At 41.6% G+C, this 27,731-nt stretch overlaps 1 protein-coding gene across 5 annotated transcripts in view; it reads left to right on the forward strand.

The window, feature by feature from the left end:
• FYN (FYN proto-oncogene, Src family tyrosine kinase) overlaps positions 1-27,731 on the forward strand; it is a 200,712-nt gene that overhangs the window by 105,651 nt on the left and 67,330 nt on the right. The window lies entirely within an intron of this gene.

Consider the following 27,731-nt stretch of genomic DNA (forward strand, 5'->3'; position numbering starts at 1 on the left):
CAGTCATTTAAATATTTCTCAAACACTTTCCGAATGCACTGCTAGATTCTCTTGTGAAAAATAATTGTAGCAGACAATCTCTGCCATCAGGAGCTTATAATGTAGTTGGAGAAACAGGACATACAACTGTGAGTTTATGTAAAAGTGCCTGGCACAGAAGACACTAAGAAACTAAGTGTTGAGTGAGTGGGTGAATGAATGAATATGTAACGTAGCCCACCAAAGTTCTGAAAAGTAAGAAGGAGGAACCGAAAGGTCCCCAGTCCTCCATGGCAATGGGCACAGAGGGTGCAGCACCCTCAGAGTGCTCGGGTGCCTGGGAATGAGCAGGTGAGAGGTCCTGGCACTGTTGTGGATTGCCCGCTTTTGAGATTTGCCATCCATTAGTGTTGCTGAATGAGGGCTGGAAGTAAGAGAGGAAGCCATGTGGATATTATGTGTATAAGCTGAGAAGGGTGAGCAGGAAAAATGCCATTCTTTGCTCTTAATGGTGAGACGAGTATGAAGAGGGAGGCAGATGGACAGATGAAGAGAGAGTTTGCTCATAAAATTGTCAGGGAATTTTCAGTGAAATTACCCTGCCTTAAAAGATTTATCTCCTGTATTTGAGACCTGTGCTCTGGCTGTGAGAAGACAATGGGGAGAATGAAAGAGATTCTTGGCCATGCACAGGCAACAGTGAAATGACGTCAGTGTCCCACTTGCACAGGACCGAGTGTTGGGGACAAGCCAAGGAATCGAGAGGGAGTGACCAGTTGGGGCCTGAGGAGCTGAGGGGAGGCTCATCAGAGGGGGAAGACTCACATGGAGCGTGGCCAGTGGACAAGATGTGTGAACGGCACGGACAGTTGTGTGGAGATACTATACACACCGTGCTGGCTGGAGAGTGTGCTACGGGCAGAGGGAGACAGGTGGAAAAGGTGTAGGGACACTGGTGTAGAAGGTTCGGAGCTGGATAAAATCGCTGAGCAGGGAAGTGACAGATGAAGGTGGTAAATGGAGCTTTTGTCCATGCCCACAGTTCTCGTTCGTGTCCTGCTGTCCCAGGTGCACTGTCCCCGCTGATGGTGCGAGAGTAAGCAGCTTCTTGGGATGGCATCAAGCCCTTTCAGCCTCTCCTGGGGGCACTGATAGACCCCAGGCCATATGCCCAGTGGAGAACAGGAGTAAGAAAAGAATATCCTACAGTATAAATGTCGGTCGGACACTTTGTCAGTTGTTTTGACTGCCAGGAACTGTACTTAATTTGTGGATGTTTTAGAAACCGCCACAAGTTTGTGTGTTTTATAAACTGCAGGTGTTTTCATTATGGTGGAGTTTAAAAAATAACATGTACATTAACAGACACTCCCAGGGTAGATAGAGTACTAGAAATAAAAAAGAGCACGAAGGACAAAAGTCACCTATGATTCCATCACACAGAAATAATCACACATATAGTTAGTATTTTGTTCAATGTCCTTTCCCGGTGTAAATTTTTTTTTTTATTTCGTAATATTACAGGGGTACAAATGTTTTGGTTACATAAATTGCTTTCATACAGTTTGAGTCAAAGTTACTGTACCTGTTAGGTATGAAGTTAACCATCCTCTCCTCCTCCCTCTCACCTGCTTGATTTCCGATGAATGTTATTTCCATATGTGCATGAAAGTGTTGATCGGTTAGTTCCCATTTAATGGTGAGTACATATGGTGTTTGTTTTTCCTTAGAAATTTTTAAAAATGATTTAAAATTGTACTTAATGTTTTATATCCTCCTTTTTAAACATGGCAATATACCCTGAATATTTTTGTGTCAATAAACTTATTTCACAATATGAATTTAGTGCTTTCAACTATTTCATTATAGGTATGTACCATCATTTGTTTAACCAATCAAATAGGAAATTAGTCTCCTATTTTTGCTCACTTTGGTGTTTCCAGTGGGTTAGATTTTTAACATATTTTTTTAAAATACCATAATAGTATTTTCAGATAACCTTGTTTTTATTTTTTTTTTTTTATTTATTTATTTATTTATTTTTTTTTTTTTTTGAGACAGAGTCTCGCTTTGTTGCCCAGGCTAGAGTGAGTGCCGTGGCGTCAGCCTAGCTCACAGCAACCTCAAACTCCTGGGCTCGAGCGATCCTTCTGCCTCAGCCTCCCTGGTAGCTGGGACTACAGGCATGTGCCACCATGCCCGGCTGATTTTTTATATATATATCAGTTGGCCAATTGATTTCTTTCTATTTATAGTAGAGACGGGGTCTCGCTCTTGCTCAGGCTGGTTTTGAACTCCTGACCTTGAGCAATCCGCCCGCCTCGGCCTCCCAAGAGCTAGGATTACAGGCGTGAGCCACAGCGCCCGGCCAACCTTGTTTTTATTGAGTTAATTACTGAGTCAGATCCAAGTGAATATAGAACCTTCTCTACAATTTATCTCGTTTTTATTATCACTTCATCAAAAATGATAATCAAGATTCTGTAGAAAAAAAAATTACACATGCCATAGTGTGCTTCTCTAAGACAGTTAACAGCAGGGGCAGACCAGTCCCCATGCCAGTGGGTGTACCTGAGTGTGGAATAAGAGTGTGGGGGTCTTGATCAGACCAAGTGGTTCTTAGAATTTAAGTGTCATCCTTAAGTGCTTGGTTGAAGTGAAATTTCAACAGATGCTTTTTCAAGTAACCCTCAATATTACCTTCATGTAGGTGAAGAAGCAAGCATTCAAGAACCTTTTTAGCGCTCTGTGTCTCCCTACTTCTTGACCAATGTCCCCCTTCACAACTCTTGTCCCCTTCCCAAGGTGGGATGCCATGTGGAAGGCTGCTTCCTGCTGGCTTTATTACAAGCTGTGTAGAAGAGAAGGTGTAACAGTATTTTTCCTTTGAGGCAGAGTGTGATTTGCAGAGGCCGGGACTTCCTGCTTGTGTTTCTTTTCCAGTAATAAGTGTGATTCACCACAGTTCAAGGTAGCCCCATCTACAACGCCTCATTTTTTTGAAGCAGGATTTTTCCATGGGAGTAGAATTGAGAGGACTCCTGTAAGTTTTCCATGAAATTATGCTCCCTGCCTCTCAGAGTTTTGCAGTATAATTAGGTTACTTTGTTTTTTTCTTAATTATTTTTTTTACCATCCTGTGCTTATCTGGGTGAGGTGTCTTTTGAAGAGCAGGAGATGAAGGTTAAGAAAAATAAGCATGGTGTTCTATTTTTCATTAATTACTTTGTCTAATTGTTGCTGTGCATAGGAACACAATTTTTCATATTAAACTAATACTTGGACGTTTGCTGAAGCCTTTTATCAATTCTGACAATTTATCTGCATTTCTCTTAGATTTTTCTGTGTAACCAATCATATAATTTATGAATAAATACAAGTTTTTGTTCTTCTTTTTCTATCTTGCATTTTTTATTTATTTTTATTTCTTGTCCTGCCATTTTGGCTGGGACGTGCAGTACAGTGTTATAAAGAAATAGGGACAACACAGCCTTAGCTTGTTACTGATTATAAGGGAAAGGCTGCTAACATGTCACCATTGTGCATGCTTACTATTGGGTTTTGGTAAATACTTTTTATTAAATTAAGAAAGTTCCATTCTGATCCTAGTTTGCTAAGAATTCTGTTTTTGAAAATTACAAATAAGTGTTAAATTTTATTGAATGCTTTTTATGTATGTATTGATAAAATCATAGGGGTTTTCTCTTTTAATCTGATAATGGGGAAATTATTGTCATCAGTTTTTAACATTAAATCATCTTTGCATTATTGGTAATAATCTAGATTAGTCATAATATATTTTATGCACTATTGGATTGTTTGCTAGTATCTTATTTAGAATTTTCATATATGCATTCTTAGCTGTGATTGGTCTATAATTTTCCTTTCCTACTGTCTTTGATTTTAGTACTAAGTTTATGCTAGTGCTTTTTCATTTTCTAACTTTTATTTTTCTTTTGGCCTAAAAAACAGGTTTTTGTCTTTAAAACCATCTGTACCTGATGTTTATTGGTTATTTTTTTTTTTTTTTGGTGGAGGAATGAGTAGATTTTTAACAAATGCATCAGTTTCTTTAATAAGATTACTCAGTTTTCTCTTTATTCTTGTTTCAGTAATAAGTTGAATTTTTCTGTGAAGTTATTCATTTCACTGACATTTTCAAACTTAATGGCATATAATTTTTCATAGTACTGTATGTTATTATTTGTTAATCTCTGCTGAATTTGTAGTTATGTTTTTGCTCTCGTTCCTAATACTATCATTTGTACCATTTCTGTGTTTTTCTTGATGAGTTTGGTGATTTGTCTCTTATATTACTCTTTGCAAATAAATAGCTTTTCCTTTTTCATCTTCTCTAGTGTATCTTTGTTTTCTGATTTTAATTTCTACCCTTTATTATTTCCTTCTTCCACTTTCTTTGGATTTACTCTTGTTTACTTTCTGACCTCCTGAGTTAGATACTCATTAATTTTCGGTCTTTTTTTTCTTTCTAGGATAAGATTTAATATTTTCCTCTAAGTAATGTTTTAGTGGAATCTGACACATTCTAATATGAAGGCTTTTCATCACTCAGTTAAAAAAATGTTATAATTACCATAATTGTTTCTTCTTTGATTCATGAGTTTTATTAGAGGTGTCATTTTAAATTCCCAAATGAATGAGAATTTTTAGTTATCATTTTGTCACAGATTTCTAACCAAAAAGTCTATTATGGTCTGAGAATGTTGTTTGTATGATACCAGATCCACAGAATTTATTGACAGTTTGTGGCCTAGTATGTGGCCAATCCTTTTTCAATATTCCATGAATTTTTTTTTTAGTGCATATTCTCTGATGGGGACTGAGGAGACAGAGTTCTAAATATGCCTATTAGAGTAAACATCTTAATTGTGTTGTTCACATCTTCTATGTCTTTATTCATTCATTAACTTCTAAGAGAGGTGTTATTAAAATTCCCCACTGTTTGGCAGTCTGTCCTTACAATTCTGATGATTTTCTTTCTACATGGTTATATCCATTTCCTCGGAAGAGTAATAAGGAACTTTTCATTGACAATATCCTCTTTCCTCAAAATGTGGATTTTTTTCTTTTGGCTTCTAAGTAACTATGAATCCTGCCTCTCAGAAGCCCTGACTGCAAGGCATTCATTTCCAGATCACCTTGTTAGCTTCTACACAATGGGGTAATTTAGGAGAAAAAACAAGTATCATAAAATCATAGAGCTACCATGCTTAAAGAAGCCTTAAAACTCATCAATTCCAACCAGTCTCCATCCAGACTCTACCACAACATCTCTAGTGTCAAGATATTTGTTATAATCTTTGGAATGTTCTCATTATTCAAAATGAGTCCTAAGAAAATATTCTTCCATATAACAACCAATCAGTTGTTTTTTTTAAGACAGCTTAAATATTGTCTTCTCGAAGAAAAACAGCAAAACAATTTTCTGTTTTGTATTAGTTTTTCCCAACATAATTCCAGGTCTTGTTATCATCACAATTACTGTTTTCTGAATAAATGCTAAATTCTGTATAGTCATGGTTTGAGAGACTGTCAGATTATATACACATGGGAGGGGGGGATTGGTGTGTGTGTATGTGTGTGTGTGTGTGTGTGTGTGTGTGTGTTATAAGGAATATTTTGTTGGGTAATTATTAAAGAAGCTCCTCAGGAAAACATCCTGTATTGAGGCTAAAACCAACTTACCCCACCATATGACTTCTCTCTCTCTCTGTCTCAAAGAAACAAGTGAGAATCAGAGACTGTGACCCTTGCCCGTTGTTCTTAAGCATGTACACCAGGATCTGTGTGATTCTTTTCCTGAAGATAAACAACATACTGCACAGGGAAGGAAAACAACACATAATTTTCCTGTTTAAAAAAAAAAAAGAAAAGATCCATCTTGGTTTAGAAATTATGCTGGCTTGCTTTTTCTATGTTTCTAATAGAGAATAAGGAGAAACTTCACCTTCATTTGCCAACATGAGGTAAGTGTTATGTTTGCAAGTTCCAGAGATCACAGTTTTATATACCGAGGGAAGGTAATAAAAGGTGTCGGATGCCCCTGTCCCCCGTGGGACCTGTACCCCACTGTGCTTGCAGGGAGTTGGCCGTGGGCCATAGGCACACCAGCCCTACCTACCCTCAGGATCCTTTCCAACCATCAGAAAAGCAAACCCTAGCATGGGGCCAGAACTACTCAGACAGTTGAGGAGTCCACCTTCAGACAGACAATGCAAGAAATATCTTCATATGGCTTAGCATTGTGTTTGGTAAGGAATAGAGGGTCAGTATTGTCCTTTTGACTGGTCTCTGCCTCTTGGTTATTTTGTTATCATAACGATTTAAAAAATCAAAGTTGAGTGTTAACGAAGAAAGGATAAATGTAGCCTCTGGTTTGGCAGGTCCTGCACTGTGTCTTCCTGTTAGCCTCCGTGGCTCAGCCTAAATAAGAGAGGGCCTCCCTCATGATACCCAGGACCTCTCTTGGTTGCTAAGCAACTTTATCCAGCATGTCTGTATCAAGAGCACCAATGTTTCTCAGTGTTTCTGGAGTCCCAACTTGAGCGAGGCCAGAGCTCATGCTATATTTCAGTAAATACCACACTAGCTCACACTTTTAAGCAGCCGTGTCAAACAAATGATTCAAATTGAAATTACTTTCAGCTAGCATCCACCCCCCCCCCAATCCTCTTCACACATGCTGCTGCTAAACCACATGTTCCCTGTCCTGTACTGAAGCAGCTTTTTTTTTATTCAGGCCCTCACGTTTCTCCTTGCTAATTTTATCATGTCAGTTGTGGCCTATTACTCCAGCCTAAGCCAGATATTTTTGTATATTGGGATCGTCAATTATAGCATTTCCTATTCCTCCAAAAGTTTGTTCCATCTGAATATTTTACCAAGCAAATTTTCCCTATCTTCGTCTAAGATGCTGGCAAAGTTGTTGAAGAGCTCAGAGCCTCGTTTTTATGCCCCTAGAGACCACCTTCTAGGTAGACATGGACTCACCAATCAGGCCCATTTAAACATTATCATTCACTTCATTGCCCTAGTATCCAGCCCACATTCTCCTGTCTTCTTTCCAAAAAATATTATGAGAGGCCATTTTGGATGATACATTACTGAAATCCATAAAGAACCATGTTTCTCTGATCTCTGTCAAAATGGAAACTGAGATTAATATCCCTCCTATGAGCATCCTGTATGAGATATCAGACCAAATACTGAAACACTTTGGTAGGATTACCCAAATTTGGCTTGTTTTTTTCATATTAACATGCCTGATATTTTTTCTATAAGATCAACTTTTTCTATAAGACCAATTAATGTTGAGATTTCAAATAAAGAAATGATACAGAATTTTAGCCAGAGCTATTTTTTAACCTCTGTTTTGAGGGCATTCCAGTTAATCTCCCTCTCTTTATGCTGAACTGTCAAAGAGTAGAATGTGTCATCTAGAATGTTAGAGATAAACTAAGTCCCCCAGTCCCATTCTACTAGTTGACAGCCCTGTCTGTGTCTACATCCCTTCCTCACCACTGCCTTCCCTAAATCAAGATTTATTAACACTAACTTGGATCACTAAGACTTCTGCCTGGCTATGTGTCCCTCTTCCAGGTGCTCCCTTGGCTGAGCCAATCTGCATGGAGCTGCCAAACCAAGTCACTCTTGCTCAGAACTCTTCAGGGCCTCTCCTCTGAGCTCCAAATGAAGTCCAGCCCTCCTCTCTTGGCTTCAGTTACCTCAGAGCAACCACTGCCTCACTCATCAGACCCTAATCCACCTCATGGGGCCATCACTCTTCCCTCAACATCTCCCATTCCTCCCCGATTCCCTGACACCCATCTTTGCTCTGGCTTTCCCTGTGGCCAGGAATATCCCAACCTGTCTCTAGGTTTAGAAATCTTGCTCCTTTCTCAAGCAGTAAACTAAATGTTTCTGCTCAATGAAGCCTTGACTGATCTCTTCATTGGAAGTGATTTCTTTCTCAACTAAGCGCTTGTTAACATCCCACAACTTTCAAGTGACAGTTGTCTTGTATAGAATTATTTGTGTACTTATTTTACTAAAAGCTACTCCACTGCTGGGATGATAGCTTCTTCATCTTTTTAGTTCACCAAAGGCCAGGCACCTAGTGGACGGTAGGAGGTATTGGTTGGATGGATGGATGAAAGGATGAGTGGGGCTGAGACGCAAGAGAGGATAAGTAATTTGCCAAGATCACAAAGTTGGACTAATAGAATTAATAATAAGAGTCAGTTCCTGAGTTCAGTAATAAAATATTTGTCTAACACCACCCCACATTCTCTTCCCTGGTTTTTGCTTTGATCTTCTTGTGGATGTCTTAGTAATAAACATCCAGTTTTTAAATTAAACCAAAGTCTTGTATTTGTTTATTTGCTGTTATAAATTCATTACTCCTTAATTTTGCATGTTTAGGAATAAATGGAGAAAAGGTATAATGGGATTTTCCTACCACATGCTTTTAGCTTCAGAAATAATTTGAAGGGAGACACTGCCACTTCTGAATGGTTGCCCCACACAATTTGAAACATCTGCGAATACATTAAAAACGTTGGCCTTTTCAACTCTATAAATTACAATTCTCTTAATAGAATAGTGTACTCTAGCTATACTGTGTCATTGATTTTTTTTGTTTGGTTGTTTTTTGTTGTTGTTTTAATGAAGTATGGGCTTGGGGTCTGCTATTAAAAATAGAGAATAAGCCCAGGATGCAATGGTCCCCCTACCTAGAAACTCGGTCCTGGCATTCTCAGGCCACAGCGAAACAAGAGTGTGATGTTCTCAACCTGCGCCAGCGCCATGGGCCTCATTTCAATCTGAAAAGGAGCCCACATCCTTCCTGTCGCCACACAAAGATGCTGAGAAGAATTCACTGAGAAAACAGATGGACTAATATGCATTAAGTTTCCCAGGCGTCCTGTCCCCAGTGCCCCCAGAGTAGTAGAATTGTTGGGAATGAGGTTGAACAAGAAAAGAACAACAGAATAAAAGTATAAAATGCTGAGGAAAAGCCAATCGAAACTATTCTTTTTAATCTGCTTCTCTCAGTGTTTTTTCAAATGTGGTTCTGTAGATAATGGAAAAGAGAAAGAAATAGAGGGTCAGTTTTTCCATTTTCAAGTAAAACTTATCTTGCACAACAGACCCAGTAAGCCTCGTTCCCATACTTTGGTTCACCTCCCATTCCACCAGTCTTGAAAGTGAAGGTGGCCAGTCTGTCCTCCCATTCTTTGTGACTTTGAAGCCCCTTTTTTGCTTTTTAAAATAAATTCCCTCAAAAATATGGAATGGCTGAAACACATGCCATTTGTTTCAGGAATTCAGTTAAAATTTCCAACTTGCCTTCAACGTTGGTACAAAATGACGTGAATTGTATTGGCATGATATAAATGGTCTGACCAAAAAGAGGAAGGAAGGGGAGACATTGAAGAGAGGAAGAGAAGGGAAGAGCCTGTATCCCTAAAATTTCTTTTCTTGCTAGATTTTTTTTCTTTTTTTTGGTTACCTCTGCTACAAAGTTTATCAGTATTAGTGATTTTATGATCATGTTACAGAAAGTCACAATGGAAGGAATCTGAAGCTAAGTAAATAAAGAACAGGGCTACTTCAAAACGGACATGTACATTAGCAACAGCTATATACACCTATCACCATACACAAGATTTCCATCGCGTGGGACATTTGTCCCTATAATTTCTCAATTCCATGTTTGTTTCTACACATAGATTATGACCATGCATTTACTTAAAATATTTATTTTATATTTATAATTTATATATTTATAAAATAAATGTTTATTATACTTTTAATATATTTATAATTATAATTTATAATGTTTACATTTATAATTATAATTTGTATAATTTTAAATATATTAAAATACTAGATAATGATATATGTCTGCTGTTTATCTAGTATTATGCTACAACTTTTACCCTATTAGTTATAATTGTGTTATCTAAGTTTAAATTTTTTACCTTTTAAGGAAAAAAAGGGAGAAATTTTATGATTATGTAAAAAGTATATAATTTGCCTGGGAAATACAGAATAATTTCTAGCAGGTAATTAGATGCCCTGAAAATGAAACAGGGTAGAACCTGCACTGAAAGAATAGCTGTTCCCCCCTCCTGATATGCTAGAATATTTTGAAATCATGTATTAATAAGCTTTTGTTGGCTTATTAAGGTGCTCTTAATTTTTTCCATTTTAGAAGTATAACCTTGTCATATGAAACTCACTTGGTGAGGTGTGCAAAACAAACATCATCTTTTCCTTAGGGTAGCCCTGTCTGTGGATCATAAATGTGGTTTTTATTATCATTAAATGTTAGCTGTTGCTGCAGAAAGACTTAACCAAAGGCATGTCACACATGAGAGATCAGCAGACAACATTTGGGGCTGCAAATATTAAATAAATATTAGGGTTTTATAAAATCCACCTTCACCCATGAGTTACCTGCCCTTAGGAGCTTGCCAGACTCAAATGTCAGCTCTGGAAGAAATGTTCAAGACTGTCTGGATCAACCGTGACAGAGGGTGAGGCCCAAGACTTGAGTGGTTTACCTGAGGGTCAGGACAGAATAGCAGAATGCTCGTTTCTATTCCATCGTTTTATTCACCTCCTACGGAACGTATTTCACAGTGGGTGGCTCACCACTTTTGCTCAAATGCACCAACATTTAGTTTGGGTTAGTCTTTTCAGTTACTGAATTTCTTATACCAGCAGTGTCCCATAGACATAATGTGAACTATATAAAAGCAGGCAACACAGGTAGTTTGAAACTACCTAGCAGCCACATTAAAAAAGCAAAAAGAAACAGATGAAAGTAATATTAATGATATTTTTTATTTTAAACAGCATATCTAAAACATCATTTCAACATGTAATCGTATTTTAAAATTTATTAGTGAGATATTTTATATTCTTCATGCTAAGTCTTTGAACTCTGCTTATACTCTATATGCTCTATACTTACATCACATCTCAGCTAGGACTAGCCACATGTGGTCAGTGCTTACTTAACCATATGAGATACCACAGGTCTATACGACTGAACAGGCCCAAGCTGTACACCAAACCACAGGCCCCAACCCTTGAAATCATAAATGTCTTGGAGTACTAGTTCACATTTCTTTGAATTTTTGCTCTTAATATGCTGTGCTTGTCTCCTGAAAACCCAGAGAGGTAAGCAAGCATGAACTGCTGTAAAATGAATGTATCTATTGAAAACATGGTCCAGCTCTTGCTAAGATAGTGTTACTATGTGATATATTACTCCTGCCTTCCTCTCATTCCAAGAGGTCCTGTGTTTCCTTAATGTCAAAAGTTCCCTTACCAGCTGCAGCTGTTTCCTGTGGATAATGTTCTAAATGGCTTTTATTTATGAGATGTCTTGTACTGCAACGGCTATCGGAATGAATATGTATTCCAAAGCCTGTGTCTCAAGTCAGCCCAATTAATGATCCTCTAAGAAATAATTGTTAAACTTTAGCTGCAGCTTAGCTCTCAACAGTGGTATCTCTCTTGCTTTGACCTAATGACAGAACGTAATGTTCAAATACGCAAGGAGGGAGATCAAAGAGGAAAGTCATTTTGCTCTCTATTTGTTCACACAGCATCTTTCTCAGCTCCCAACCTCCCCTCCCAGCCGGTGGAGGAAAGGCAGCACACAGAATAGTAATGAATGACAAGTAGGAGCTGTGACTACATTTTATTTTCCTCGTCTTTGAAGCAGGAATAATAGTAGTGCCTACCTCAGAGACCTGTGAGAAAGGAGCATGGGCACCGTATCTCACACATAGTTGGTGCTCAACAAATAATAAATTGGCTTCTGAAAAATAGAGAGCAAGGAGGTGTACCTCATCTGAAAAATGGAAAGGAAGTCTGCCAGCTTTCTAGGGGGGGAACATTAAGTCTAATTCTTGGAATCAAATCAGGCTCCACCCAGAGCTGAGAGCTTTTTGTTTCCATTGTGTCTTCAGCATGACAGTGTGAACCAGCATCGCTTCAGTGATGATGGGAATGTGGGAGTCAGAACGACTTCGTTTCAAAGGACAGGCAGTGCACCATGCTGGAGGGAGGAGCTGACCCAAATTATGTGCCTCAAGTCATCAGAACACGTTCATGACCGGTTTTCATAGTAAACCGTGACAGCTGTACAGGAGAAGACAGAATAAGCTCTTTGCATATCATTCGGAATCTTTTGTGTTATTGCTTTAAACAGTTCCACAGAGTAAGGAAATTGAGTTTTTAGAAATATAAGACTTTAAGTCAAGGGTCCTCAAACTTTTTAAACGGGGCCAGTTCCCTGTCCCTCAGACCGTTGGAAAGTGCAGCGCACATTCCACACATTCGCACTATGGGCCCGGGACAAGTCGGTAGCTAAGCAGGACAGGCAGCAGCAGCAAAAACACCCGGTGGGCGGGATAAATGTCCTCGGCGGGCCTTAGTTTGAGGACCCCTGCAAGTTAACTCACTTCTTTCCTTGATTTGCCTCTTGGCTCTGCTCAGTAAATCCTTTTAGCTAGAGCTCATTGGCTTTCCTGGAAGCTTCCAGGTATTATCTCTTGGTTGAACGCAACTAAAACCACACCAAGTAGTTACTTGGTACTCATGGGTGCAATTCTCTCCTAGAAAACTGAAAATACTTATAAATAACTTCGTTTCTTTGCTGGACTCCCTCTGTCTACCTACTAAAAATGCTACTTGGATAAGAGAGTATTGACAATTAGAGGGGAAAACAATATAGAACCCCAGGCCATGTACAGGCCTCTGTGGGCACATTTTAATTTTTAAAAGATATTTTTGTTTAAATCATTTCTCTAACCATTCATCCCAAGTACCCACATTCTTAGTAAGTTGGCATCTCTCTTTTGAGGGCCTTTTTCATCTGCTCCTGTGACGCAAACATATAGCGCCAAGACAGTACAAGGGGTGGTCTCTCCCTTGTTTGCCCTGATTTACCTTATGTTTTAGCCCCTGCTGCTGTTAGAGAATTCTGAGATGAAGACCATTCATAAATGTAATGCCTGAGAGCATAGAGAACAGTTGGCGACTGCACTTGAACTTTTACACCTGTGCTTTTTCTTTTTTGCTTTACCATGGGTAGGCAGTAGCAGACTTTATTTAACAAAAGAGAGAGCTATTAAAAACCTACCAAATAGTATTATGTTCATACCATGGAATACTGCTAAGTAATAAAATCAACTATGGTGGATAAAACAATAAAAACTATTCTGCTGAGCAATAATAAACTACTGAATGCATAGTACATGGATAGGTGTCAGAAACATTATGCTGGGTAAAATAAGAAGACACAAGGAGTACATACTATATGATTACATTTATATGAAGTCCTGGGCCAGAGAAAACTAATCTGTAGTTGCAGAAATCACAACTGTATTTGTCTGGGATGGAATTAACTACAAAGGGACGCCAATGGATCTTGTGATGAAAATGTTCTATATCTTGATGGGGGTTTTGTTTACACAGATATGTACATTTGTCAGAACTCATTGAACTGTAAACTTAAGATCTATACATTGCACTGTTTATACCTAAACTTAAAAGAAAAAAAAAAAAGAAGACAGAAACTACCAAGAAAGGGGGAAGTAATTGAAAAAAATCCACATTCCTTGCGAAACCTCCCCAAATTATTGGAAATTCTCTTTCATTTATGAGATATTTCCATCGATAATAGCTACCAGGTATCTGTTGACCACCCTGCTTTTCTACCAGGTGCTGGTGGGACATTGTCCCAGTTTCTTTTGGACTCTTCTGCTGCTGCAGTACATAAATGTTCACCCGCATTTGAGAGACAGAGTTCCTTCCTTGCACAGGAGATTTTCCTAGTGGGAAATCAATGTTTTAGAAGTTGTGCAAGAGAAATTTATTACTTGAAGAATATTTTTGAATGTACGTATTCACTCCCGGATTTATTATCAGTTGTGTTAATTCAGAATTTGGAAGAGGATGCTCTTAAACCAGGACTTTTTGTAAGTGTTCTGTGTTTTGAAATGCAGATGTTTACATTAAATTTTCAATCTTTTACCTGCCCCCTCACCTTCCTCCAGACCATGCTCCCTACTGTCAAATAATTTATCTGAAATATAAATCCATTGTGTTAACTCTTGCTCAGAAACCTGGTTGCCCACTCCCTCTTTCACATTTAGGGCCTGCCTAACTCCCTAGTTACCCACATTCACTTATTCTTGGGTTTTATCACACCAAACAAGGCTGTTCCCTGGAATTTTTCTTCCCGTGTCCTGAATCTGTGCCCTCATAACTGTTTTTCAGCCTGGGAACACTTCGCCCATCCCCTCCTTCCTGCAGGCCCAGCTCAGATTCCCATCCTTTGAGAACCTATCCCAGCTTCCTCAGGCTAGGGGTGACCCACATGTCCAAGCTCCCTGAGCACCCTGTGTGCTCTCTAGGCAGGCACACTTACCACATTAGAGCAGAACAAGCCCTGTCCTTGTCACTGTCTCCCAGGGCTGGAAGCACTCTTCAGCAATGGAGATGGCATTTTGTGTCTTGTGTTTTGTGCACACTCCTTGAATATATAGCTGGCCCACAAATGGTGGGTGGGTGAGTGAGTAGATAGATGGATTCATTCATTCATTCACCACTCTAGCAGTGTCCTTCTTTGTGGGACATTGAAGAGGAGACAGATCAAGACTAGAATGGTCTGTGGCCCTAGCAAAAGATGTTACAGTATTCTGGTCCTGCTTTTACTTTGTTTTTCCAAGTAGTAAGGAGGACATGATGATATTCTTTGCCTAGGTTGCACTTTCTACCTCTCCTCCTCTGCATGAGGGAATTCCTACCCAGTTCTAAGAAGGAAAATGAAAACATACCATTAATGATATCGACCAGGCAGGGCAAGGAAAAAAATGAAAAATGTAACATAAATATCACCTAACAATGAATGAGCTTTTTACATGTTCTAAATACCTTCACATATACCACTTTGTTTTATCTTCACAAAAATCCCATGCATTAAGCAGGGGAGGGACAATTGTTCCCACCAGGCAAATAAGAAAACTGAAATGAAGTAAAAGCTAGATGATTTTTCCAAAGTCCCACGTCTGGCTGGTGGTAATGCTGGGAGTCCATGTACTCCCACCAGACTGGGAGATTGTTCAAAAGAACAAGTTCCCAGGAAAGATCAAATAATTGCTGGAAAAGCACTTCCGATGTCCAACGAAAACAGATCTTTCCAGCTGAGTGCCCTCCCTAAGGCCTGAAGAGCATTATCTGCCAAGTAGCGATTCTTTTGTCTTCTGCATAAACCACCACGGGCTGACGGCCACTGTGAAATCTGTGGGAATCAAGAGCGGCATCCCCTACAGAAAAATAGTTGAAACTTAAAGCATACGAGCCTGTCCATCCGGACAGAAATTAGAGAATGTCTTTGCTAAAATCCCTGCCGGGACACAGGTGTGGGCCCCAGTGCAGATACAGGGCTTTGTCCTCAGTGCCGCTCCGTGTGCTTCGAGACAGCTATTTTTGCTGGGCCAGTGTAATGTTTAAAAGCAAACATTTAACAGTAGGGTAACGGCTGCTGAAGCTGCATCTGCAGCTGCATCATTCCTCTGGGGAAGGCAAGATGGCTCTTCTCCAGCTATTCATAAGGGCAAGCGTTGGGAGCAAAAAGAGAACTTGCCCGTGCTTAATACTGCACAGTCCGATCTCACGTCCCGCATGCGATGTCTAACTCAGAAGCTGACGGCGGAGACAGCTCATCGGCTTTAAGACTCAGGGTTCGTTATTCTGTGAGATCTTTCAGATATTCTTTTTGCTATAAGAAATAAAATCCCATTTTGTTGGGATTGAGAGAGCCAGATCTTTTCAGACGTTAATAAATGAGGGGCTGCGAATTGGGTTCCACCTTATTGATTCACAGCACCAAGAAGACGGCAGTCACTCCACACCTTAAACATATTCTTAATTGTGTTTGGAGCAAAGTTGCCACTGATATCAAATTTTAACAGCTCTCCGGTACCTATTCCTAGAATCCGCTTGTCCTTTTTTACATTTACTCTTCCCTGTTCCTTCTTTCCCCTTTATCTTCTTTTAAAGGTCTCCACCGGATGTTTTTGTTAACCCAAATGTGCAGACATTTCCCTGTTCGCAGTTAGAAAATGAGCTGGCTTGGTAGAAGGGAAGGGAAGGGAACTGATCATGTGAGCTATCTCAGTTGAGGCTTCCATTTCTCTGATGTGATAACCAGAATTACTCAAAGCACCCCAGACTCAAAGTATTTCTTTTTATTTCCATGTATAAAACCTGTTTATACAGCTGCTTCAGGGATGTAGAATAAAATATGGAGGAAAATCATAAAGTGAAGTAAGAAATACAAGGAGGCAGATACAGAAAACCGCATTTTTGTTTTTGTTTTTCCTGAAATAACCCGCTAATACTTAACCTTGTTCTTAATTTAGAATTCTGGTCAAAACTATGATGTGAAAGAATGTCATCAAGCCCCTTTGCAATCTCAGTGTTTACAGCGCTTTCTCAAACTTGGGGTCATCTCTGACCAAAACGAAGGACAAATTGTTACTCATTGATTGCATGGGTGTTTGTAGGTATGGGGACTTTCTTGTCCCTTGCTCATTTCCTCTTCAGGAAATGGAAAGTGAGCAATTACTAGTTCCTGGTTTTTTTGGTTTTTTTACCTAAAATGGTAAATGATACATTCCCATCTTTAGGTTGGCTTTTAGCCTTTGAATTCAAACTTAGTTCCTCAAAGAGTGGGACAGTTCTATACAGCTACAAAGCCCATTAAGTTCTTTCCCCACAGAACATGTGTAAATTCTTCCCTTTGTTGGAAGCTGAGACTTGCAATAATAAGCCAGCCATCAACTCAAGTCATCTTTGCTCTGGGGTTCTGGGGCTGGAAGTTGCTGAATATCATGTAAATGAAGAAACCTGGCCTTCAAACCTGGAGAAAAGATTGGACATTAATATCGATGTATATACCTTCAGTATCACTGAGAGCATGACAGCATATTACAATTTCTTGCAGGTATTTATTTCTACTTTGGGAGACATCAATTTGCTACTCTGAATCCCACTAGTGAAAGCTTTTCGTTCTGAAGGTTGGAGAATGAGCATGGACTTTGTAGTCAAATAGACTTGGATTTGAAATCTGACTCCACCACTTCCTAGGCAAGTTCCTTAATCTCTCTGAGTTTAGATTTTTCTATAGTAAAATTGATTAAACAAACAAAATATAGATCATTCAGCCCAGGGTAGAGGAGGCTCTCAAAATTTATTTATCCCTGTCCCCTTCCCTTCTTTTCAGTTAGAATTTCTAGAAGCGGGGGTCAATCTAAAATGTAGAATTTTCTATGAATTCTTCAGCTCAGGGTATTAAGTCAGGACCAGTCTTGCAGAAAGACCAAGACATTCTAGGGCAGCCATGAGAGGCAGTGTTGCATAAGCTTGTGGGTCTCAAAGTGTGGCCCAGACCAGCAGCAGCACCATCACCTTGGAACTTGTCAGAATGCAGGTTCCCAGGCCCCATCTCAGATTAGATGAATCAGAAATTCTCAGGGGCGTGGGGGAGGAGAACCAGCAGTCCATGTTTGCACAAACATTCCAGGTGAATCTCATGCTCATAAAGTTGGAGAAGCACTAGTGTAGTGAAAAGCACATTGGACTAATCTCTTGTATGTTCTGCTGAAATGAGAGATGGTGTTAAACCAAATGTCCTCTAAGATCTTTTCTAATTTCAGTATCTATGGTTCTAGCCTCAAGCTAGCTGTGGCAGTGTTTTTATAGAATGACCACACTCTTAAAAAATAAACACAGGGAAAAAAAACTTTGTTTTCATTATTTTAAAAGTAATACACTATTGTTATAGAAAATGAATATAAGAAAAAAGAAGACACTTGTCCTCTTGTCCTTTTATGCAAATTAATCAGTGTGCATGGATATAAATATCTCACCATAATCATTCCAGCATTGATCCACTGAGTATCTGCTCTGTGCCAGACATAATGTCGGGCACTATGAGTGCACAGGCAAAATCTCTGCCCCCATGGAGCTTTCATCCTTGTGGGAGGAGGTAGATAAGAAACAAGAAAATAACTAACTAAATAAGAGTATTTCTGAAGGTGTTATTTGCTGTGAAGCAAGTAAACCAGAGTGATGTGAAAGAGTGACAGTGCAGTGGCCAACTAAGATTTGAAGCCAGGAGAAACCTTTCTGAGAAGGTGACATTTGAGCTGAGACCTGAGAAGGAGCCAGCTATGTTAATATTTAGGGGAAGAGCGTTTCAGGCAAAGGGAAGAGTTTGTGCAGACTCACTAACGTGACATGGAGTGGGTCAAAGAAGAACAGAAAGGTGCCCCGGTGTGACTAGAGAGGAGGCATGGAGGTGAGCACCACAGATGATGAAGCCAGAGACATAGGCCAGGGCCAGACCAGGATAGCTGTATAGTTAAAATTTATTCCAAATACAGTAAAAAACCATTTTAAGCCTGGGAGTTACTTTTTAAAAGGTCACTCTGTCACGCAGAGGATGGATTATAGAGGGCAAGAACATTTCCCTTACCGTAGCATGGCCATCTTTCAGGGTTATTCATATTCTGCTATGTTGTCATTTTTAATGGCCGCATAGGAATCTGGTATGATACTGTGTATTGTTGATCCCCTCTAGGTGAGAGTCTGGATTATTTCCAGTTTTTGTATTATCATGAGTAGCACTCAAGTGAGTGTTGTTAAATCTTTGTGTACATTTTTGTCCTTTTCTTTGGATAATTCCTAGTAGGGGAAGTCCTTGGCCAAGATTTTCTTGAGTCTGTTTGTTGGTTTCATGTGTAATTTTTAAAGTGGGCACTTTCCAATTATTTAATACCTTTAGCTGATGGACTTTTACCAGGCTGGGGCCAAAGTGAGGCAAATGAGGCACTCTCTTGAGGCCCATAATTTAAGGATACTCGAGATAGCTCAGTAATGAAGATAAATACTATCTTAATGCAATATTCCTTTGAATTTTGCTCTCAGAGCAAGTGCCCCACTCACCTCATCTTAGTCCTGGCCCTGGCACTTTTATATAGGAAAAATATAAGAAAGTAATGATTTGTCTCTGGATTTGAGTCTGTTTTGCTTGTTCCTGTTACAGAATTACATCATTAACTTAAATGTTAGCTATATATTAACATTACCTGTTTCCATTATCATCTTCATTCTCATAATTAGAAAACACAGGTATGTAACAGCTAATGGGTCTTAGGTCCACTTTCTTCATGTATGGGTATAGGGGAAGAGAAGCTGTCTTAAGCATCCTATTTTTCCCTGACCTCATGAGTGGCTGTGTCAGGTATCTGCCTCCCGGTCCTGCTTGGTTGACCTATGGATTACAAAAATGAAGCCTTCATGCCTCCCATGTTGGATTTACTGTGAGCCCACTGGGTGTATAATGAGCCTAATCCTGCCATCCCAATGGCAGCCCATTATTTTCTCCATTCTGCTCAGACTCTTTAATTCTCTCTACCTCTCAAGAAAACTGCAGGATGAAAACTTACCGTGGGAGCTTTTTTCATTTAACAGAACAGAGAAATTGGCCAGAATCCAAAAGAACAAACTCTTCAAGTGACCAGATAGATTTTCAGTTCTATAATGCACTTCTGTTCCCTTCTCTGGAACACCACTCCCAGCACTTGGTTTCCACACAGCAGTTGGGAGACATCTTCCAGCACATCACTGGAGACAAAGACAGAATCTTTGTATGTTATAGGAGGCCCTACCCTCCCACTGGGCTGTGTGCTCCTGGTGCCATTGACCTTGGCTGCACAGACCTCCGTCCCACACTGGGGTGTCAGCCTGACTCAGGCACTGCTGAATGGACTGTGTTTTTCCTCTGCTGTTTCCTCCTTTTCATTACTGACTCTAGTGAGCGCATTTGCAGCAAGTCTTGGGCACGTAGGTCAGTAGGTAGATGGCCGTTAGCAAGAACCATTACCAGCAGAAAAAGTCACAGTCCAAACACTGTTAGCCCAAAATGTGCCAAAGCCACATCACTCCAGGTCATCTAGTTATGGTCGAAGAGTCAGTGTCTGATACAGCTGGCAGAGTCCCCTGCTCTTATCTCAGTGTAGGTAAAGGAGAAGACCCAGGTGGCCTTGCTCAGGTGACTCTGAGATGATGGCCTGTCCCCAGCATCTAGTGCCTACTTGGATCTAGCAGCTCCCCTGGTCTGTAAAGTTCTTTGGAGCCACTTCTCCCAAAGCACTGAGAAGTGGTCCTACGGTCAGGTGACATGGGCCTATGGGATGGGAGAGGCTGAAGTCACTTCATGGAGCCACAGAAGTGATCCATGAGGAACCTGAAAGTGGCTGCCCCAAGCCCACGGGTTCCTTATTCCCTTTGAGTTTCTGGTTTGCTGTCATACCAAGCCAAGAGGACTCTGCCCAAAAGACTAGGGTTCTCAGAACTGTCCCTTCGTGGCTTTCAGGAAATAGTGGAGCTAAATATAACCCTTTCTGTCCTGAGATCCACTTGCTCTTCTCTGTGTTGTCAGTCATCAGAGTAAGGCTTCTGAAAACTCTGTGCTTGAGCATTAGTATTTAGGTGAAAATTAGCTTATTACGTGGGAAATGCTTTCCAACTGGAGTGCCTTAGTTTTAGTTACCCCCGAAATTGGCCCTTTGATGATGTGGTTCAACCTTCTACCCCCACTGCCCCACTAATGCATTAAAAACCGTGAGTGTTTTTAAGACTGTTGTGTTACCTTTTGCAAATTCCAGGCCTTGAATTCTTTTCTGAGTTGAAATAGAATAAAAAGCAGAAGTGCAGTTCCTCCATTCTTCATTTTTTATGTTTTCTTTTCATTTTTATCAGAATAATTCATTTTGTTGTCCACTCAGTTAAACCCATCAAGTGTTAGCTCTCACGCACAATGATTAGTTTGGGGGTGTGGCTGGATGCCCGGCATGGCAGATGGGCCATCTCCTGGGCAGGCTGCATTGTCACTGGATCCCATTTGTGCTGGGATTGAAAGGCCAGTCGTGACAGCAAGAAGACTCTCAGGCTCCAGTGCCCCCCCCATCCCGTCCTCACGCACGCGGGCCTGTTAATACCTGTCGCTTATTGAGCACCTGCTATGTGGTCAGATAGTGGTCTAGATGCTCTCTATTAATCTGAACCACACAAAACTGCTCTTTCCTTTTGTTTACGTCACAGATAGTTAAGTATCAGTAACCTCCTATCACTATTTAATAGTAGTTGGCATAATCCACATTTCACAGGGAAGAACTGAGAATAGTTTTAACCACCTACTTAAAATAGAAATCTTTCCTCTCCATCATGGCTTCCTGCCCCTCTGATGCCCTGAAGAAATGAGAAAGCAAGAGAAGAAGAGGAGAGAAATAAAAAGAGTGGAATTGAAACCAGCAAAGGAAAAGTCACTCCCCTCTCTCTCCCAGGCCACCTCAAGTAATGAACTGCCCAGCGGGCGGTGCCTCCCTCAAGGCAGTGGGCTGGGCAGGCAGGTCCGATGAGACCACAGCATCCCCACGAGGGGGGACAGAACCCTGTCAGGGCTGTGTGGGAGCGCAGCCAAGTGTGTGTCCTCCCTGAAGCCCACGCCAAGCTCCACTTGTATTTACAGCACTTGTATTTACAGCGCATCATCGTCTCGATTTCCTCTCAACAGAACTTCGCGTCTCCCAGGCACGTGTATCTTGCCAGAACTCTGCACTTTCCTTAGTTAACAATTTAACAAATTGCACCCACGTGAGCATTGTAGGGGGGAAGGGATTACCTCTATCCCTTTTTAGGGAGAGGCAAAGATATACACTGTAACCAAAATGTCTAAAAAAAACAAATCTGTTATCAGAAGGTGGGCAGGAGGAAGGGGGGAGGAGGGGAAGGGTATGTACTTACACAGTGGGTGTGGTGTGCACCACCTGGAGGCTGGACCTGCTTGAAGCTCTGGCATAGCGGGGTGGGGGAGGGGGGAGGGGCAAGATATGTCTCCATAACAATATTTGTACCCCCGTAATATGAGGTAATAAAAAAAATTGTCTGCACTCTCAAGCACGTTACTAGTGCCCAATGACAGGGCACGCTTCGGGCGCTCCATGGAATCTGTAGAGCTTTTGACACCTTGAAGGTATTTTTAGACAGAAAAGAACAATAGCTACATGGTGATTGGTACTTCGCCCTGAGAATATTTCAGTTCCAGAATGGGAGGGTGATGGGAATGAACAAACAGGTCTCTGGCTTCACTCAGAGATGGGGAAGGAGGGAAGGTGGAGTCCATTCTTGACAGGAGAAATGAATGGAAGTGAAGGTGGCAGAGAGCCACCACTCCACGACAACCGTGATGAGAGCTGACAGCCACGAGGAGGCAGAAAATGCCCTTTGCTTCCTTAGAAGAGGCTCATTATCCCACGTTCTGATCTTCATCATCTGAAAGTATTTACCGAAGGTCACTTTAACAGAGCTCCCCCTGCAGCCTTGTCTCCTCAAGTCCCTCCTACCTGTCTCCTCTTCCAGGCAGGACCCTCACAGTCATGGCTGCTCCCAGGCTGGGTGGACACTCTGCTTTGAAAATGGAGATGGTAATGATGCCACTCCAAGCACCCTGCCAGATGAGGGGTTTGAGTGAAGCAATACATAAGCCAAACCTTGCCCAGGAAGAGTAGGCGGCTGGTGAGGTTACACCATAACACTGAGCTGAATTTTTCCAGATCCTCAGAATAGTATCTTTGACCAGGGATCAGCATCCCCCAAGGATGTGCCCTTTCGAATGAATTGCTCCTCCCCGTGGATTGTTCCTGTGGCTACAGCCGTGGGCCGTAGGGGCACCTGGCTCCAAAAGCAGACTAGAGTTTAAATCGTAGGCCTTCAATCTCAGACTCCTGCAGTGCAGTGAGGCAGCAACATCCACTGTAGGCCTATAAAAAAATGCAGATTTCTGGGCCTCAGCCTAGACCTCAGGGTGCATACATACCCTGGTTCACATAGGTGTGTTCCTTTAGGGTGTATGCCTAGGAGTGGAGTTGCTGCTCATGGGATATGTACACTTCATCTTCACTAAATAACATAAAGTTGTTTTTCCAAAGTAGTTGTACCAGTTTACAACTACTAGCAGTGTTTGTTTACCTGCTAGCAGTGTGTGCAAATCTCTTGTTCCATATTTTCACTACTAACAGACTGAAAATTCTGCCAATAGAATCCCTTCTTTATGTTGGAATTACAATGTAGAAATGAAGGATGATAGTTTGTGGTGGGTGTTACATTGTTTTGTTTAGGTTGAAAAAGAGTGATAGTTTTGTCACCTGGCCTAGCAAGAAAACAAAATGCTCTGGTACCAAAAAAATAAAGAAATGAAATTGGTTTTTGTTTGTTTTGTTACGGAGAAACAGTCAAAATTTTTAAACATTTGAGGCCATTTGATATTGATTTGATATTGTGAAATATGCCTTTGGTCAGTGTTTTGGATTTAACAGCATACAGCTCCTGAAATCCTTGGAATCTCCAAAATAATAAACATCTTTTTGTGCGATGGCTCACAGCCCCTAGTTAGCTTCAGGAGTGTGCGGATGCTGGTCACAGGAAAGACCAAGGCAGGATGAGAGGGTTGGGACTCTCAGCCTCACCCCCAGCGACCTCCAGGGAGGGGGGAGGGCCTGAAAGTCAAGTCGATCACCAGTGGCCAGGGTTTAATCAGTCATGCCTACATAATGAAACCCCCATAAAAACCCTAAAGGACTGGGTTTGGAGAGCGTCTGGAGAGCGGAACACTTGGAGGTTCCTGGAGGACAGCACCCCAGGGAGGGCATAGAAGCTCCACACCTCCTCCCCTGTGCCTCACCCTGTGCATCTCTTCATCTGTATCCTTTAAAATATCCTTCATAATAAAGCAGTTAATGTAAGAAAGTGTTTCCCTGGGTTCTTTGAGCTGCTGGAGCAAGTTAATCGAACTCAAGGAGGGGGTGGTGGGGACCCTGATTTATAGCTGGTCATCAGAAGCATAGCCACACCTGGGGCTTACGACTGTCTTCAGTGGGAAGGGTCTCATGGGACTGGCCCTCCACCTGTGGGCTCCGGCACCATCTCCAGGTAGATAGTGTCAGAATTGAACTGGAGAGCCCCCAGCTGGTATCCGCTGCAGAACTGATTGCTTGCCTAATGTGTAGGTGTCAGAGCGTGTCGTCAGAGTATAGGAGGGGAAACTGAGTTTGTTAATTCCTACATTCACACCATTATTTGAACTTAAGAGCCAAATGTTTGAGGCACAAAAGACATAGTGAAAAGAATAAAAGGGAAGATTAACCAGCAAGCATGTTACAATAGAAACAGATTGAAAATAGTGAAGGTATAGTTAAGGGAAACAAAGTTATAAACAGTTTTGTAGGTTTGAAAAAGCAGGAATTAGTATAAATATTAATAGTTTATTCCATAAGAGTTACGCAGTTCCACAAATTTGTAGCAATATTTTTATTTTAGCAGTGAACCTATGTAGAAAATGGACATCTTAAGAGAGAAGTAAGAAGACCAGGAAATGGCAAAGGAGTTTGGAGGGGAGAGCATTCAGGGAAGGTGTTTCCAGATTAACCAGGAAACCTGAGGAAACAGCACCAGAATTGTGGAGGCTGGTTCTACACAGGACCATTGTTTCACCTACGCTGATAATCAGCATGTCAGGTCAGCCTGTGTCTGAAAGAATGATGGCAGAACTGTTGCCTGGACTTATTCTAATTGTGTACCACTGTTACTTGCTGATTCAATGTGGGTTGCGTTGAGCCAGAAGGGGGGCAGAGCATGAAGCCACACTCAGGCCATTGTCACCTGGAGTCTTACAAGTGGCTGCACTGGAGGTCATGAGCACTCCGGGGCCAGGCCAGTTTTGTTTAGTGCTGGGACAAAGTGCTTCTGCCCAGAGCTGCCAGTTGATGGCTCTTGCTGGTGGATGAGCAAAAATTTCCATCTTGGCACTGTGCTGAGCCTGTATACATGAGCAGAGCTGTCATGGCTAAAAAAAATAAGCCACCTTCTAACCCAGAGAATGTGTTAATTGGTACCTATTTCATGCAAAACTGAGGTATAACTGCCACTTCTGCATCATGACAAAAACACCCCTGCTTGACTTGACAGAGTAAACCCTCCACAGCTGGAGGAGAACATTGGTGATCCATCCCCTGTTTCCTCACACTCACCTGCCCCTTTAAACCTGGCCACTCCTTCAGGCTCCTCCTGTCATGTCAGTCTGTGCTCTTTTTGGTGAACATTGTTGTCTGTCTTCTGATGTCCTGCATTGCAGATGTCTGTCTCTATTGTTATCTGTCCTTGTCATGCTTAGGCAGCCACCTACACAGCTGCACAAGCCTCTCTCTCTCTCACTCCTACCAGCCCCAAGAAATCTTGGGGGTTCTTCTGTGTAAGGGCTCTCAGATAATGTAACTTATATAGTGTGTAGTAAATCACCTCTGCAGCCATTTATGGTTTCAGATCTTTATTCTCACATGCAGCAAAAGCTACAGCATCTCTACAATTGGGAATGATTTATGAGGTATGAATTATGCATAGACAGGTAGCTAGAAAGGATAGAGTCATTTGTCCAACCATCTTACTTAGATACTTCCCTGTCCAGCCACTTGCTTACAATCTCTTCCTACTCTTGGCCTCTCTGTCTGGCTTCCCAATATTTCTTTTCTCCCCAGTTTCAGTATCTATCAAGATCCAGTTTCCCTCCTACTTAATACTGGATAAGTATCAGCTGGATTATATGCAAATGCTTTAGTGCATTAACATGTGGTTAAGAGTATAGGTCTTAAATTCAGCCAGGTGTGGGTTAAAATGCGGCCCAGTCTAGCTGTGAGAACTTGGGCAAGCAATTTGACCTCCCTTCATTGATGACAATAATAATGCCCAGCTCTCAGGGCTGTGGATGGGTCAGAGGAGATAATTTGCATATTACACTCAGCAAAGCTTCAGGCACCCTAGTGAGGGCTCAGTAGAATGGACATGTGGTTGTTTATCATCTGGTTTCTGCCTGCTTCTCAAGCGCTACCACTTTGCCAGCTGCACTCTTCAGTTCCATTACATTCTAAGCTCCTTTTGAGCAGGAGCCTGTCGTCTTCACTTAGCGCCGCCCAGAGTCTTGCAATCTGCCCGGCTCATGTTAGAGTGCTCCATAAATATAGACATCAGTAAGCCATGGGCCCACTCACAGTTCTCAGCACGTCACGCTGGCCACAGCTCTGTGCCCTCAGATGTGCAGCTCCCTTGCCTGTGGGGCCCACGCCCTCCTTGCCTGGGCCGGCGTCCAGTCACCTTCCTGATTGCTGACCTGGATGAAGTAGAACTCCCTCTGCGTTCCCTCCCCAACCTGAGTCCCTTGATTGATTTTTCCGTCCCTTCTTAAGTCTATATAAGCTCCCTGAGGACAGGGGCCGTGTTTGCCTGACTCTGCATCCACAGCCCTTTGCACAGTGCCTGTCACATAGCGGGAATCAAAATATGTTTGCTGGACAAAGGCCGGAGTGAGAGCTGAATGTAATGAAAAGGGTGTGTACAGAGTGACAAAAATGCAAGGGAAACGAAACAGTTGAAAACCAGTGATTTGTTAATATGGTGATTTCTGAGTATTTGTTTGAGGGGAACGGGAGTAGTTTCTTTATTTTTGTTATTGTTTTCTTTCTGATTTCCTCCTCTCCAGCAGCTCAGAAGAACAGCTGTACCTAACAGCCCCTTGGGTAGAGCCAGAGAGAGTAAAGGCCTCTCGACCCACCATAGCATGGCATGAATGCCTGAGCTGGTGCATAAGTTGCTCTTCATTTTAGCAACAGAAGAAAGCAGAGGGCATAGTCAGTCTTCTAAAAACTGCAGTAAGAAAGGGTGTGCTTTAAATCATAGGGCAAAAAATAAAAACTGTAGGACACAGCAATGCCCAGCTCTTGTCACATCATTAAAACTCTCACAAAATGCCATGGTCAAGGCTCTGGCCACGGCAAGGATCTCTGAGCATTTATAGCCAACCTGACCACTTGGTCAGCTCACTCCTGAGTCCTCACAGCTCCTAAGGCTCAACTTAGGGGCAACGGCAGCTGTGCTGTGGCTGTCTGTGGACCCAGTGGCTCTGTGCAAATGTGTGCAGACGGGCTCCGGGCCTCTTCAGGAGTTACGTTGGTAACTCCTGTTGGTACGAACCCTGGAGAGCTCCTCGTTGAAGCCAAGCCCCCTTTACTCCACCGATGAGCGAACTGGGCTCCAGGGTGTCAGAATGATATCCTCTGGGCCACAGGGTGCTCTGCAGCCTGGTTCTGGGCTAATGCCGCTGCCTGCACACCTTCTCTAGAGCAGGGGTCTGATATTCCAGGACTGAGATGTCTTGGGAACCAATCCTGAGCTGTAGCTAGGAAACTCTGGGCAAGTGACTTACATTCTGTGAATCCAGGGTTCCTTGGCTGTGAAGTCCACTTGCAAGGCTGCTCTGAGGATTAAATGAGATAGCATAAGTAAAGTGCCAAGCAGAAAACTAGTTCTCAATAAGTGGTAGGTGTTGTTATTATTTATTGTTGTTATTGTTACCTTTCTAAACTTGCCTAAATCCAAGTTTAGCTGCTGGTGTCAGAGGAGGTCGGAAGCTCTGACTGTTCTAGGAGTTGAGGGAGACACCTGACCAACAGGGCCACCCTTTGGCCTCTGTGTTAGATTTACTTCCTCCTTTGTATTAAGGCGCAGGCTACCTGTTATAGCAAAAAGGCCCC

This window comes from Microcebus murinus, chromosome 5 (assembly GCF_040939455.1).
Source record: "Microcebus murinus isolate Inina chromosome 5, M.murinus_Inina_mat1.0, whole genome shotgun sequence".
In the NCBI taxonomy this organism is placed as follows: Eukaryota; Metazoa; Chordata; class Mammalia; order Primates; family Cheirogaleidae; genus Microcebus; species Microcebus murinus.